Source organism: Hyperolius riggenbachi, chromosome 10, assembly GCF_040937935.1.
Source record: "Hyperolius riggenbachi isolate aHypRig1 chromosome 10, aHypRig1.pri, whole genome shotgun sequence".
Classification (NCBI taxonomy): Eukaryota; Metazoa; Chordata; class Amphibia; order Anura; family Hyperoliidae; genus Hyperolius; species Hyperolius riggenbachi.
In genome coordinates this window covers 23,070,672-23,083,033 of record NC_090655.1, presented here as the reverse complement: position 1 = coordinate 23,083,033, position 12,362 = coordinate 23,070,672, and the positions used below count along the sequence as shown (strand labels likewise).

General features: G+C 42.9%; 1 long non-coding RNA gene across 1 annotated transcript in view; it reads right to left on the bottom strand.

Annotated features, from left to right (window-relative positions):
- The window catches only part of LOC137535563 (uncharacterized), a 373,442-nt gene extending 372,684 nt beyond the window's left edge, over nucleotides 1-758 (bottom strand). Inside the window, exon 1 of the long non-coding RNA XR_011024412.1 lies at nucleotides 635-758. This is a non-coding gene — a long non-coding RNA (uncharacterized lncRNA). The remainder of the gene's footprint in view (nucleotides 1-634) is intronic.
- Nucleotides 759-12,362: the final 11,604 nt, after the last annotated feature.

Below are 12,362 nucleotides of genomic sequence, written 5' to 3'. Positions count from 1 at the left end.
GTTCGAATCTCGGCTCTGCCTGATCAGTAAGCCAGCACCTATTCAGTAGGAGACCTTGGGCAAGACTTCCTAACACTGCTACTGCCTATAGAGCGCGTCCTAGTGGCTGCAGCTCTGGCGCTTTGAGTCCGACAGGAGAAAAGCGCGATATAAATGTTCTGTGTTTGTTCTGTGTTTAGAGGGTGTGGCACCGGCTCCCATTCACCCTCCTTTTTACATTTTCTCTATAGAGAGGAGTGTGTCCCTAAGGAGAGGGCATGTTACAGAAAGCCATGCTCCTGAAAAGTGCAGGAGCCAGCATGGCAGGCCATGTATCCATTAGCTCTGGACCTGAAAATAAGATATCCTTGAAGTTGTTATACTATGAGATAACAGTTTATGTGTTATTTGTGAATTTTGGAAACAGACTTCAGGGCATGTCACACAAAAGCATGTCCCTAGTTCTACCAGTTCTTGCATACGACCTTTGAGCAAGCTCCCGTCTAATCTTGCTCCCCGCGAGATGACGCCAAATGGCGTCGTGGAGGAACAACGGAGCCACTCTGTGGCCACCAATCTGCTTTAGGCAGTTGCAAAGAAATTATAGATAGCACAATTGTCAATTATCCTCATAGCTGAAATATTAACAATCTACCTCTCTTACGGCTCTTTGTAGCGATCTCCTTTCCTAAAAATTCCTGGAGTTTTCTTCTGAAGCGAATTTACTCCCATTCTGGGTTCAGTCGTCATGGACACAGTTTGGGCGAGGTCCTGAACTGATTCTTTTAAAATGACAAAAAAAATAAATAAAAAAAAATTAAATCATACATTTATTTCATGAATCAGTTTACCTTACACAGGGAAGTGTGTGTGTGTGTGGAGGGGGGGGGGGGAATATTGAAGGGAAGAAAAACTAGGAAACTGCACAATAACTTTAACATTGCATGGATTATATTTTGTATAAAGTACTGTGGTAAATGTCAGCACTGTAATATGCATTGTACTAAAAAGCAGACATCAATGCGAAACATTTTGACTCGTGGGGCCTGATTCACAAAGCGGTGCTAACAGTTAGCACACTGGTGAAAAGCCCTTTATAACTCAGTTTAGGCATGATAAGTTTAGGTGTGATAAGTTTAGGTGTGATAAGTTTAGGCGTGATAAGTTTAGGCGTGATAAGTTTAGGCGTGATAAGTTTAGGCGTGATAAGTTTAGGCGTGATAAGTTTAGGTGTGATAAGTTTAGGCGTGATAAGTTTATCTAAACTTATCATGCCTAAACTTAACACGCCTAAACTTATCACGTCTAAACTTATCACGCCTAAACTGGCTTTTCACCAGCGTGGTGCAATGGTTATCATGCCTAAAGTCTCTAACTGGGTTAGCACCGCTTTGTGAATCGAGCCCGTGGTGTCCTACTCACATGTCCTCGCTCCGGCAATAGCTTCTGCTTGCCTATATGTGCGCCCGCCGCCGGCCACAGTTTAGGGATGGTGGCTGTATGCACGCTTGTGTGGAATGGTGTTCACTTTTCATGAAGTTTTAGGGGCCCATTCGAGCTTTCACGTCAAAGTGACTATTTGTTGCCATAAAAGGCCAGTGCACCCAAGCAGCCAGTGCGTTTGGTTCTGACAGCTAAGTTGATTAGCCCTGGTTCTTGGCTCCTGGCCAGCCCTACCCTGTCCTTCTTCTGCTGTTGTGACCCAGCCTGTCTGACGATATATATCCTCGATCTGACCTCCTCATTTGATATTGGTTTACCATCTGCTGCTTTCCCTGATTCTGGATTGCTATTGGATTCTGCCTGTCCGTCACTTGCCCCGACCTGGGACTGTATTGACTATGAAACTTGCCACCTGCCCAGACTATGAAGTGTGCCATCTGCCTACAGCCCTTGGATTATATTGACATTGGTATCCTCCCTGCCTGGAGCCTCCAAGTTGAAGTGTCGTGGTTCTCGTGACCACTAGTTGAGGTTATCCCAGTAGTGACCTGGAGAACACTAGACTACAAAGTCCATCATCCCTTGTGGGTTGTGCTGGTGATAACCTGTGGTCTCTTATGGTGGCCACACATGTTACAATTTTACTGTTCAATTTTACCCCAATTTTATTAAAACAATCAATTGTGAGAAAATCGAGATAATTTTTTCCCTAACTATAAATTTTATCAAAATTGTTGTTTTTCTCGATTAAAATCAATCAGAAAGGTTGTTAAAAAAATCAGATCAATTTTGTCAGAAATTGAATAGTGTGTGGTGGGTTGAATGAAAGTCATTCGACCTGATATATTTTAAGTTTACATTCAAGAATAAAGAAACCTTATTTGTCAAAGTGACACATTAGATACAATGGGCCTGATTCACAAAGCGGTGCTAACAGTTAGCACGCTGGTGAAAAGCGCTTTATCACGCCTAAACTCTGTTTAGGCATTATAAGTTTAGGTATGATAAGTTTAGGCATGATAAGTTTAGGTGTGATAAGTTTTTAGGCGTGATAAGTTTAAGCACCAACTGGGTTAGCACCGCAGTGCACAGCTGATCAAAAGTTTTGCGCTAGCAAAGTCTGGTTCACTTCGCATAGAGTTTAATGGCGCTGCTTTGCGTGCGGGACTTTGTGCGCAATCTAAACTTTTCTAAACTTATCATGCCTAAACTGAGTTTAGGCATGATAAAAATGGTTATCACGCCTAAAGTCTTTAACTGGGTTAGCACCGCTTTGTGAATCGACCCCAATGTATTTCTTCACTGTATTAATGTAGTATTGTTGATTTAAAAAAGAGGAATAGATTTGTTAATGTAAGGTTTCTAAGGTTGTTTGTATTGTGTGCCTTTATACATAGCAGTGATGGCACAGAGCACCCCATACATATTTATAAATTAAAATTTATATATTATTACAGTTAATTTATATCTTTTATTCAATAGTTTTTGTTGTGATTGTGTCAAAATCGAACATATGTATATGGTACATTGGTTACAAGAGTCTACATTTTCTCTTGAGCGAAAAGAAAAAACACGATCAAAATTGTCAAATCGAAAAAAAAAACATAAAAAAAACTAATGTGTGTAGTCACCATCAGACTCCATATCTGGGTAACACCTCTTCCACTACTGAAAAGGTCAACAGCATCTGTAAAGCATGGACAGCGTAAGCAAAGGGCTTTCTCTCAAGTTTTTTGTTTGGAATTTGGACACAAGGCGAGACATATTTATTTTACATCTATCATCAAAACTGGAACTTTCAATGGACCAACTGTCTAGGAGACAAACATCTAAAGAGGCACAGCACACCCTTGCCCTTTGGGGGGGTGGGGGAATTATCTCTAACTTTCTGTTAAGCCTTCTACATATGCTAGATGGTTTTCAGCCAAGAGGGCCAGTTGGGGCCGACTCTGCTGAGAATTTAGCATATTTATAGCATTCCCTGATCATCCCTCCATCCCACTCCATAGCAAGAGAAGGCATTGGCAGTGTAGAGGCTTGTGAGGCGTCTGTACAGAACTCAGTCTCTAACTGTCAACCACGTCCCTATCCTTGCAGGCGACCGTGATTGTGCACCTGTACGATCCTTTGCACATTTTTGTTAACAACTAAAAAATATTGATTCCTCCAGATGTTGTCCAAGACTAATGCTGGGAGGACACGATACAATTTCCTGCTTGATCGACGGGAATTGAGCAATTATTTCCGACATGTCTGGTTGAACTCGATGGACGTATGTCTTTTTTCAACCCAAATAACTATGTAACTATGTTGAGTCTGTTTCCGATAGAGAAAGGGATAGATTTTGAGAAGTTATCATCTTTATCGATTGGGAGCAGTTTGGGCATGTACACATGGTAAAACTTCCTGTCCGATCACCTGTCGATCGGACTGGAAATTGCATTGTTCATGTGTTCATTGTGTGTGTGGTTCTAGCATTCAAAAAAAAAAATAATAATTTGCCTTGCCTTCTACTTTAAAAATAGAAGTTTAATCAAAATGTTAGGGGAAAAAAATCAACGGGAAAAAAAACAAAAACAAAAAACTAAAACACAATTTCAAAGCAGCAATTTCATCTTAGATTCCATTCTTTCCATAAAGCATGAAACCTGATCAGCAGAACAATGGAACATAAAGCAAAGGATCAGACTGGAAATGGATATGTAAGCCCCCTTCAAGAACATAAACCCCGAGTATCAGACACGGGCTTTCAGAAATATCTTCAACACATGAATTAGTATCTAGGCCACACATTTTTCAACGGGAAAACATACTGTTCTGAGGATAATGTACAACATATTAGCATGCAATGTCTTTAAAGAAGATGGAAACAACACACTCATGCCCAAAGCTTGTATTCATAGATTATTAGACAGACATTAAAAAAGACTTGATCTAAAGACAAGAACAGCTGTTAGTTACTGCCACCATCAATCGAGTTATAATAATAAAAATAAAGATGAAATCAAAGTTGTTTGATTTATTTAAGCGCACATTCATTCTGGCACTGCACCGAATTAAAAATCATGTCCCAATTTATTGAACATATAGTTCTCCAAACTGCGTTTGGACCAAAGTAATGTTATTTGTGAAAAATCTTGATCCCTCTGTCACATTTATCTGGTGTTAGAAGTAGTTATCTAGCATAATAATAAAATATCTCTGTCAATCTGTAAGCAGTACACTATTATTTTGTACGTATACTCAATAGCTCATAAACCCTCTCAGTGTTTATCTCATACATTCTGAGATAAAATAGCAATTGGCAGTCTGGAGAGCTCTGTGTAGCCGCTCATTAGCCCAAGCTTAGCGACTGAAAAGCAGGGGCTTAAAGAGACTCTGTAACAAAATGTTCAGCCTTATTTCTTCTATCCTATAAGTTCCTATGCCTGTTCTAATGTGGTCTGTCTTACTGCAGCCTTTCCTAGTTGCACAGTGGCTGCATTATATCTGTTATATGATCTAATCTTCTTTCCTTTGACGGCTTTGTCGGCTGAGGCAGGAATGTGCTGCTCTACTGTGATAGGCAGAAGTTATACACACCCTCTCCACGCCCCCTCCAGGCTCTGTATGAGTCATAGACTGAGCTTCTCTCAGCCTATCACATGCTGGTTAGCAGCCATGTCTTTTGTTTGTAAACACTGCCTAAAACTGGCAATTACAAGCCAGGATTGCAGCAGGAAGTGGCAGAAACAGCACAGAGGGGCCCAGGAGAACATCATGAATAGAATGGTATGCTTTTTATTGTAAGAATTGTAGAGTACAGATTCTCTTTAAAGCGGAACTGTAGTGATAACGTATTTAATAAAAATGTCTTCTTTTTTACAATATTCATCTATACGTTATTTAGTCAGTGTTTGGCCATTGTAAAATCTCGTCCCTCCCTGATTTACATTCTGACATTTATCACTACTGGTGACATCTTTAGTCCTCCCAGGAGATCTCAGCGGAATGTTTGTTGACAGAGTTCTATGCATGGAGGGAGGAGCTTTTACTTGCTTGGCAGTTGGAAACAGCCATTATTTCCCACAATGCAACAAGGTTCACAGACTGTAGGAGGGGTTTCACCCCAATATCAGCCATATAGATGTCCCTGATGATCTACGGGAAGTGGAGACAGGGTGGCATTAACATAGTAACTAAATTCATAGGAATGACTGTTTGACACCTCTGCACCTGCACACCCATGGCTGAGAATATTGTTCATGTTTTCTTAAAGGAAACCTGAAATGAAAAAACTCACCTCAGGTGTGATACTTACCTTAGTACATGGAAGGCTCTGGATCGGGGCGCTCACACTTTTTAGGCTGTGAGCTACTTTAAAAGCCGCTGAGGCCACGAGATCTACCACTCCCCAATACCCCCCCCCCCCCCCGCATAAGCAGTCACAGAATTCTCCCCTTCCCCTCCAAGCCTAGTGAATAGTTGCAGAAACCTTCTGCCCTCACACACTGTCATGAGTCCCCCCTCCCCATCCCAGCATGGTTAGGCAGCTCACAGTCAGTCGCAGAATCCTTCTCCCCCCCCCCCCCCCCCCCACCCCTCCCCTCCCCAGCAACTGGCTAATTAAAAAGGACCTTCAGCCTAAACGAAGCTATTGTCATTAAGTTTCATTAAGTTACATTAGTTATGTTAATTAAAATAGATGGGTAATATAATCTCTTACCCACCCTGTTTTAAAAGAACAGGCAAATGTTTGATTTCATGATGGCAGCCATCTTTTTGGTTGAAAGGAGATGACAGGGAGAATGAGACACAGTTCCAACTGTCCTGTGTCCTGATCACCCCTCCCAGCTGCTAGGCAACGTGAATGACATAGGAAATCCCATCATGCTTTGCACAGCATCAGGGAAAAAAGCCCGGGCAGTTTTCTTTGATGGGTGGAGCCTAGTTAAAAATGCAGCTAAAAATTATGCTTTGGTAAGAAAAACAAAGTTCTGATGCTGTGAAACTGTTAAACACCAAGCCTTTTCAGTTCTGCTGAGTAGATTTTTAGTCCGGAGGTTCACTTTAATAATTTCCCTCCTCCCCAGCATAGGCAATAATACACATACATGGCTATTAGTGACAGAATCTTCCCCTCCCGCCAACCACCACCACAAAAAAATCTGTTCCCACCTTAAAGCCTCCATGCACAGTGAAGCCCCCTTCATTCAGTCTCATCACTCTCCTCCCCTCACCAAGGGACCGACCTTGCAAGCAGGTCACAGAAGAAGCACGAGACCTGGGGAGGCGTGGCCACAAGGCTGTGTAACAGAGCCTGGAGGGGGAGGAGATGCTCACCATTTGATCCTCTCCCCTTTATCTGACAGCTGCGACTACACAAAAACTTTGAGGGCTGCAACCATGCGGCAGCTAAATTTGTCAGGACGCGGCCGCGAACTACCAATTAGGTGGTTGCGATCTACCGGTAGATTGCGACCGACCTATTGGGCACGCCTGCCCTGGATAGTATAGAGCCTTCCTACTCCTCTGTGCGGCCCATTGTTCGAGTGCTGACCTCTGTGTAGCTGTGTGACTGGTTGAATTAAAGCACTTGAAACAAAAAGAAAAACCGAGAGCCCAATATAGTGCAGTAAGTCTAACAATTGTTGGCGAAATAATTAACAGATGTGGATATACTCACAAACACGGGTTACCACATAGGCAACCACTTGAAATGCAGGTGGGGAGTATTAGAACCTGACCCCACTCAGGTTTAAGAAGTCGCTCTCTGTAGATAGAAAGAAGGGGACAGTCCCCTCCACCCAAGGTGGACTATATACTGTGCAAATTTTGGACAGAGGCGCCAGGCAGGTTAAAATGATCTAAAAACAACTAAAAAGGAGGAGTACAGGTGGACTTACCTCCTGAAATGATGGACAATAAAGATTGTTCAAATCGCAAATAATTTATTTTGGCACTCCGCAACGCGTTTCGCAGGTATAACCCGCTTCATCAGGCAAGGAGTGCAAGCTCAAAAAGGTCCAATAGTGGCAATGCGCCTCTGTCATAGACGGTTGAATTAAAGAGTAGTTGGAACTACTAGTGTCCCCTAGTAGTTTCGAGAATGAGCGCATCCCTACTGTGCATGCACAAGTCCGATCCACACATGTGCACTAGGGATGCGCTCAACCTCGGGGTCTACTCGAGCCAAATAGTTACAATGGAGGACAGCAGCACTGGGAGCATGGCTGTGGAGTCGAGGAGTCTGACCCGTTTTGGGTACCTGGAGTCAGAGTTGGCTTCGGTGGTTTCATAAATTGAGAAGTTGGAGTCGGATGATTTTTGTACTAAATCCACAGCCCTGGTAAGTATTTGACTAAGGAGTCGGAGTCTAGGAGTCAGAGCCATTTTGGGTACCTGGAGTCAGAGTCGGTGGTTTCATAAATTGAGGAGGTGGATGATTTTTGTACCGACTCCACAATGCTGGAAGGACATGCCGGATGGAGGAATGGAAAGGCTCTATGTTATCCAGAGCCTTCCCTCTTCTAAGGTAAGCATCAACCCTGAAGTCCGTTTTCCCACTCCAGGTTTACTGTAAGGCGGGAGGCACGCTCAGCAATTTCCCTCCTTTCACCACCCGCTGAGCATGGTTAACATAGCTCTGTGTGCAAAAACCTATGACTCTGTAGAATGCCATTTCTGTTGTTTCTTCCAGTAATTGGGTAGAGGATATGACACCATCTAAAACACTGGCTGCAATGACTCACATACAATACTCCACTAAGTTTCCCGCAGTGCTGCAGTATATAGATATATCTGTGCTGAGATTAGGAATATCTGGGAAATGATTCACCCACATTACTCAGTATAAGGCATGTATGCATTTTTTATACCACATACATGCTGGTTCCAATCCGGTCAGCTGAAAATCCAACTAAACCCAAACTCAACAAAGCAAATTGCATAGTGATAAGTAAATCTAAAACAGTGCATAGAAACCAAGTGTTTGGACAAAATACTTTTTTTCATTGATCAAGTGTACTTGAGCATGCAGCATAACTTGTCACCTCTCCTCACAGGTTCCAACTGCTGGGAAGTCAGTAAGGTTTAATCATGCTGAACAAAAATAGCAAGGTCAAAAGATGCCAAACTACATTTTCAAGAATCCTGACATTAAAGTGTAACTGTCGGGCATAAAATCAAAAATCAATTCTTTATTTGTATCTGTTAAACAAGTAATAAGGATGCTAATCAGGCAATCCAAAAGTTAAAATCACTATTACTTTTCTTGTCTATAAATGATTTTTCCCCAGGTTACCTGACTCTTATTTGGTACGTTGCTGCAAAAAAGGAAGTTGCAGGGCATGCTGGGTTGTCCTTTTCTGCTTCTGTACATTATTTAAGTCTGAGGGGAAATAAAGAAGCAAAAAAAGACAACCCAGCATGCCCTGCAACTTCCTTTGTGCGGCAACCTACCAAATAAGAGTCAGGTAAACTGGGGAATGATCATTTATAAACAAGAAAAGTAATAGAGATTTTAACTTTTGGATTTCCTGGTTAGCATCCCTATTACTTGTTTACCAGATAAAAATAAAATATTGATTTTTTATTTTATACCCGCCAGTTACACTTTAAAGTAGATACATAAGGAGGTGGGACACAAGGAGGTGGGACTAGTTCACAGGACGTAGATCCAAGACCTCAAGTCTGGTAACAGGAAATAAGAGGCTTCTACAGGCACAGCTGCATAAAAGTATATTTCAATTCGAAATTTTAGTTCCAAAACTAATAGCATGGCAGCGCTTATCAAGCAGACTAGGCCTAGACTACGATACAAACACTACTTTACACATACATAGACATATGTCTATAGTAGGGATTCGATTATAAGCCCCTCTGAGGGACAGTTAAGTGACAAGACTATTCTCTGTGCAGTGCTGCATAGGATGTCGGCGCTATATGTATGATTTGGCAGCACCTGTCTAGTGATGTAATTACAGCAGAAGCAACATTTTTCCCACCCACTCTTTTCCTCGTCCCAGTCACAATGTTGTCTGGGGGTGATGTTGCCTTCTAATGTGGGAAATAAAAACTGGATGGTTGGTTCAATTTGAAGTTATTTACAGTTGGTTTCACTATTTGGGCTGGCTAACTAAGCAGAACTTGGGTAATGTTAAATTATTTAATAAAGTTCATGAAGGTCATTACAACTGAAAATGATGGTGTGGTCTGTTTAATTTTAAATTAAATTAAGTATACACTTGAGTATAAGTCTAGAAATGTAGGACTGACTCACTAAACCAAAGTATAGGGGTCGACTTATGCATGAGTCATGGGCTACGCTGAGCACATTGAGTAATGTGTGTACTATTAGTGGCATTCCCATTCGCAGCAATTGACACTTTCTTGATAAAGGGAATGCCAAAAAAGCACAGGTCTGAAAGTCTTGGCCACAACAATTAAAGAAAGGCAAAGAAAGAGGCTGGGGGGAAATACTGGGCTGCAGGAAGGGGAGTGAATAATTGTTGCACTTGGGGGCCTGGAGGAGTTATTGGCTGCACTTAAGGGACAGGAAGGTTTAATGGCTGCAATACTGTATGCAGTGAAGTCATTAACCCCTCCTGGGCCCCAAGTGCAGCTGTTAATTCTTCCTAATCCCAAAGTGCAGTCATCAACTTTGCTGTGTAGACTTATACATGAGTTAATAAAAAAATCCAGCTTAAGAGGGTCAAATATTGGGGTGGACTTATACATGAGGTTGACTTGTATTCATGTATGTATTATAGTAAAAAAAGGTTTAAAGTGTACCTGTTGGCAAAAAAAGTGGCCAAAATGGGTACCCATCTTACTAGATGATCCTGAAGCTTCCTCTTTCCTCCTCCACCAACCCATTCCAGCGCTGTCCTCTCTGCAAAACCGTCACCAAGCCCTTGTTGACAGCCCATGCAAGCACAGTAGCACGGATCAGATCGAGCTAAGCTTTTACAAAGAAGCCCGAGTGGGTCCGTACTACTGCGCAGGCTCAGTGCAGCAAACTTCAGGAGGACTGTCAGGGCTGCGGAGCTTACCTCCGCTTCAGTCTCTGGTGGCCCCCATGCGACCTCCCAGTCGGCCAGCCGCGTTGTTGGGGTTAACGTCAGCGGCTCGTTAGCCGGGCTCCAGCCACATGACATACATGGAGTGTTGCAGGGTGGACGCACGCGCTGTCTGCGTCGCACCTCTTATGCACTCAGGAAGCATGTCAGCTGACAGCCGGTCAGCTGACACGCATGGGTCCACCCCTGGATGCTGATTCGCTGACAGCATGGGGGTGTGTCTGTTCCATCAGCCCAGGCTTCTTCAGCCTTAGCCTGTCAGTCTCACGTTGTCTGTTGTAGCTAACACTTCGCAGTGAAGGTTTCAAACCCTAGTCAGATTGTGAGCTTTGAACCAGCCCGGCAGGACCCTGGGGATTTCACACCAGCTCAGACATTATATATTATTGTGTTTATCGTATGACCCTCTGCCTGATTACTTACTCTGATTTTGCCTAACGATTCTGTACCTCTGCCCATTTGATCTGTTGCCGACCTTTGCCTGATTACTTACTCTGATTCTGCCTAACGATTCTGTACCTCTGCCCATCTGATCTGTTGCCCACCTCTGCCTGTTTACTAACTTTGTATTTGCCTGCCAATTTTGTAAAGTATCTGTCAGATCTGTTACCGACCCTGATTGCCTGACCATTCTCATTATCTGTACTCAGTGTCAGTGCTGCCTTCTACTGACACTGTCTGTAGACAATTCCCGTTGAGGGAAGGTCTGATATTTGTCTGTCTTCTAGTGCTAACACACTAGCAGATCGTTACAAGGACACAACACTGAATGGCGAGGGGCAGGAGAAGCATCTGGAGCATTCAGGTCCTGACGAGCCTTTGAGAAAGTTGAAACAGCTGTTGACCTCAATATATAGATATAGGAAGTGTTTCTGATGCTGAGACCAGAAAAATTCCATAAAAGTGGCTATCCGCAATAATTTACTGCATTCTACTTTATGTCACTACAGTGCCTCTTTAAGTTGGAGACTGCAGCATACTGCACCAGGTAATAATCACAGGAAAACTCTCATTTCCATTGCGAATGGGCCTTTGGAAGAATGTAAATACTCGCTTGATCCGATGACATCATAAAACAAAATGTAATATCCAGGTGGTGAATCTTGCCTGCTATCCCTCCTGAGTTTTAGCAGGATTCATTATTTGCATACGAGGATGTATAACATTCCTTATACCATGCAAAATCTAAATTTAATTAGCTTGTATTTCCCATGCTGCAGGTGCACCACTTAAAATACTGTTTTTTCCTCTCGGAATCAGATGTATTGGCTAAGTACTACAGGGGTTGTACATGGCATTGTTTTTGGCACGCTCGACTTTAGGGCAAATAGCAATAGAAACACAGTGAGTACAAAACTCAAAAATGCAATACAATTAAAGGGGCACTATAGCAAAAAACTGTAAAATGTAAAATATGTGCAAACATATACAAAAAAGGCCCGGTTCACACTTGCGGTTCTCTGCCAAACGGACCGGATGACCTGACCGGATCCGGACCGGATCCGGATCGGAACCGTACGGTTCTGATCCGGATCCGATCCGGATCCGGTCAGGTTGCATCAGGTGTTCATCAGGATGCGATCCGGATCCGTTTGGCAAGAGATAGTAGAAATAGAATAAAAATGGTGGGGTCTGGGAGGTCAGCAGAAGGTGGACCTGTGGAATCAGGCCCTCCGCTGTTTAGCACTCACCTCCACCTCCGACATACTGCCAACATCTCCAGCACGTTTAAAATCACTGCTGCTCCACTCCAAAATGCTTGCCCATGTGTCCCCACCCAAAATCGCCGCTACAATACGCATAGGAAGTGGGGTAGAACATCCGGATTTTTAGCCAGTGTGTTGTGCGCTCTCCGGTTCTCATTGGTTTGTATTGGCCGGA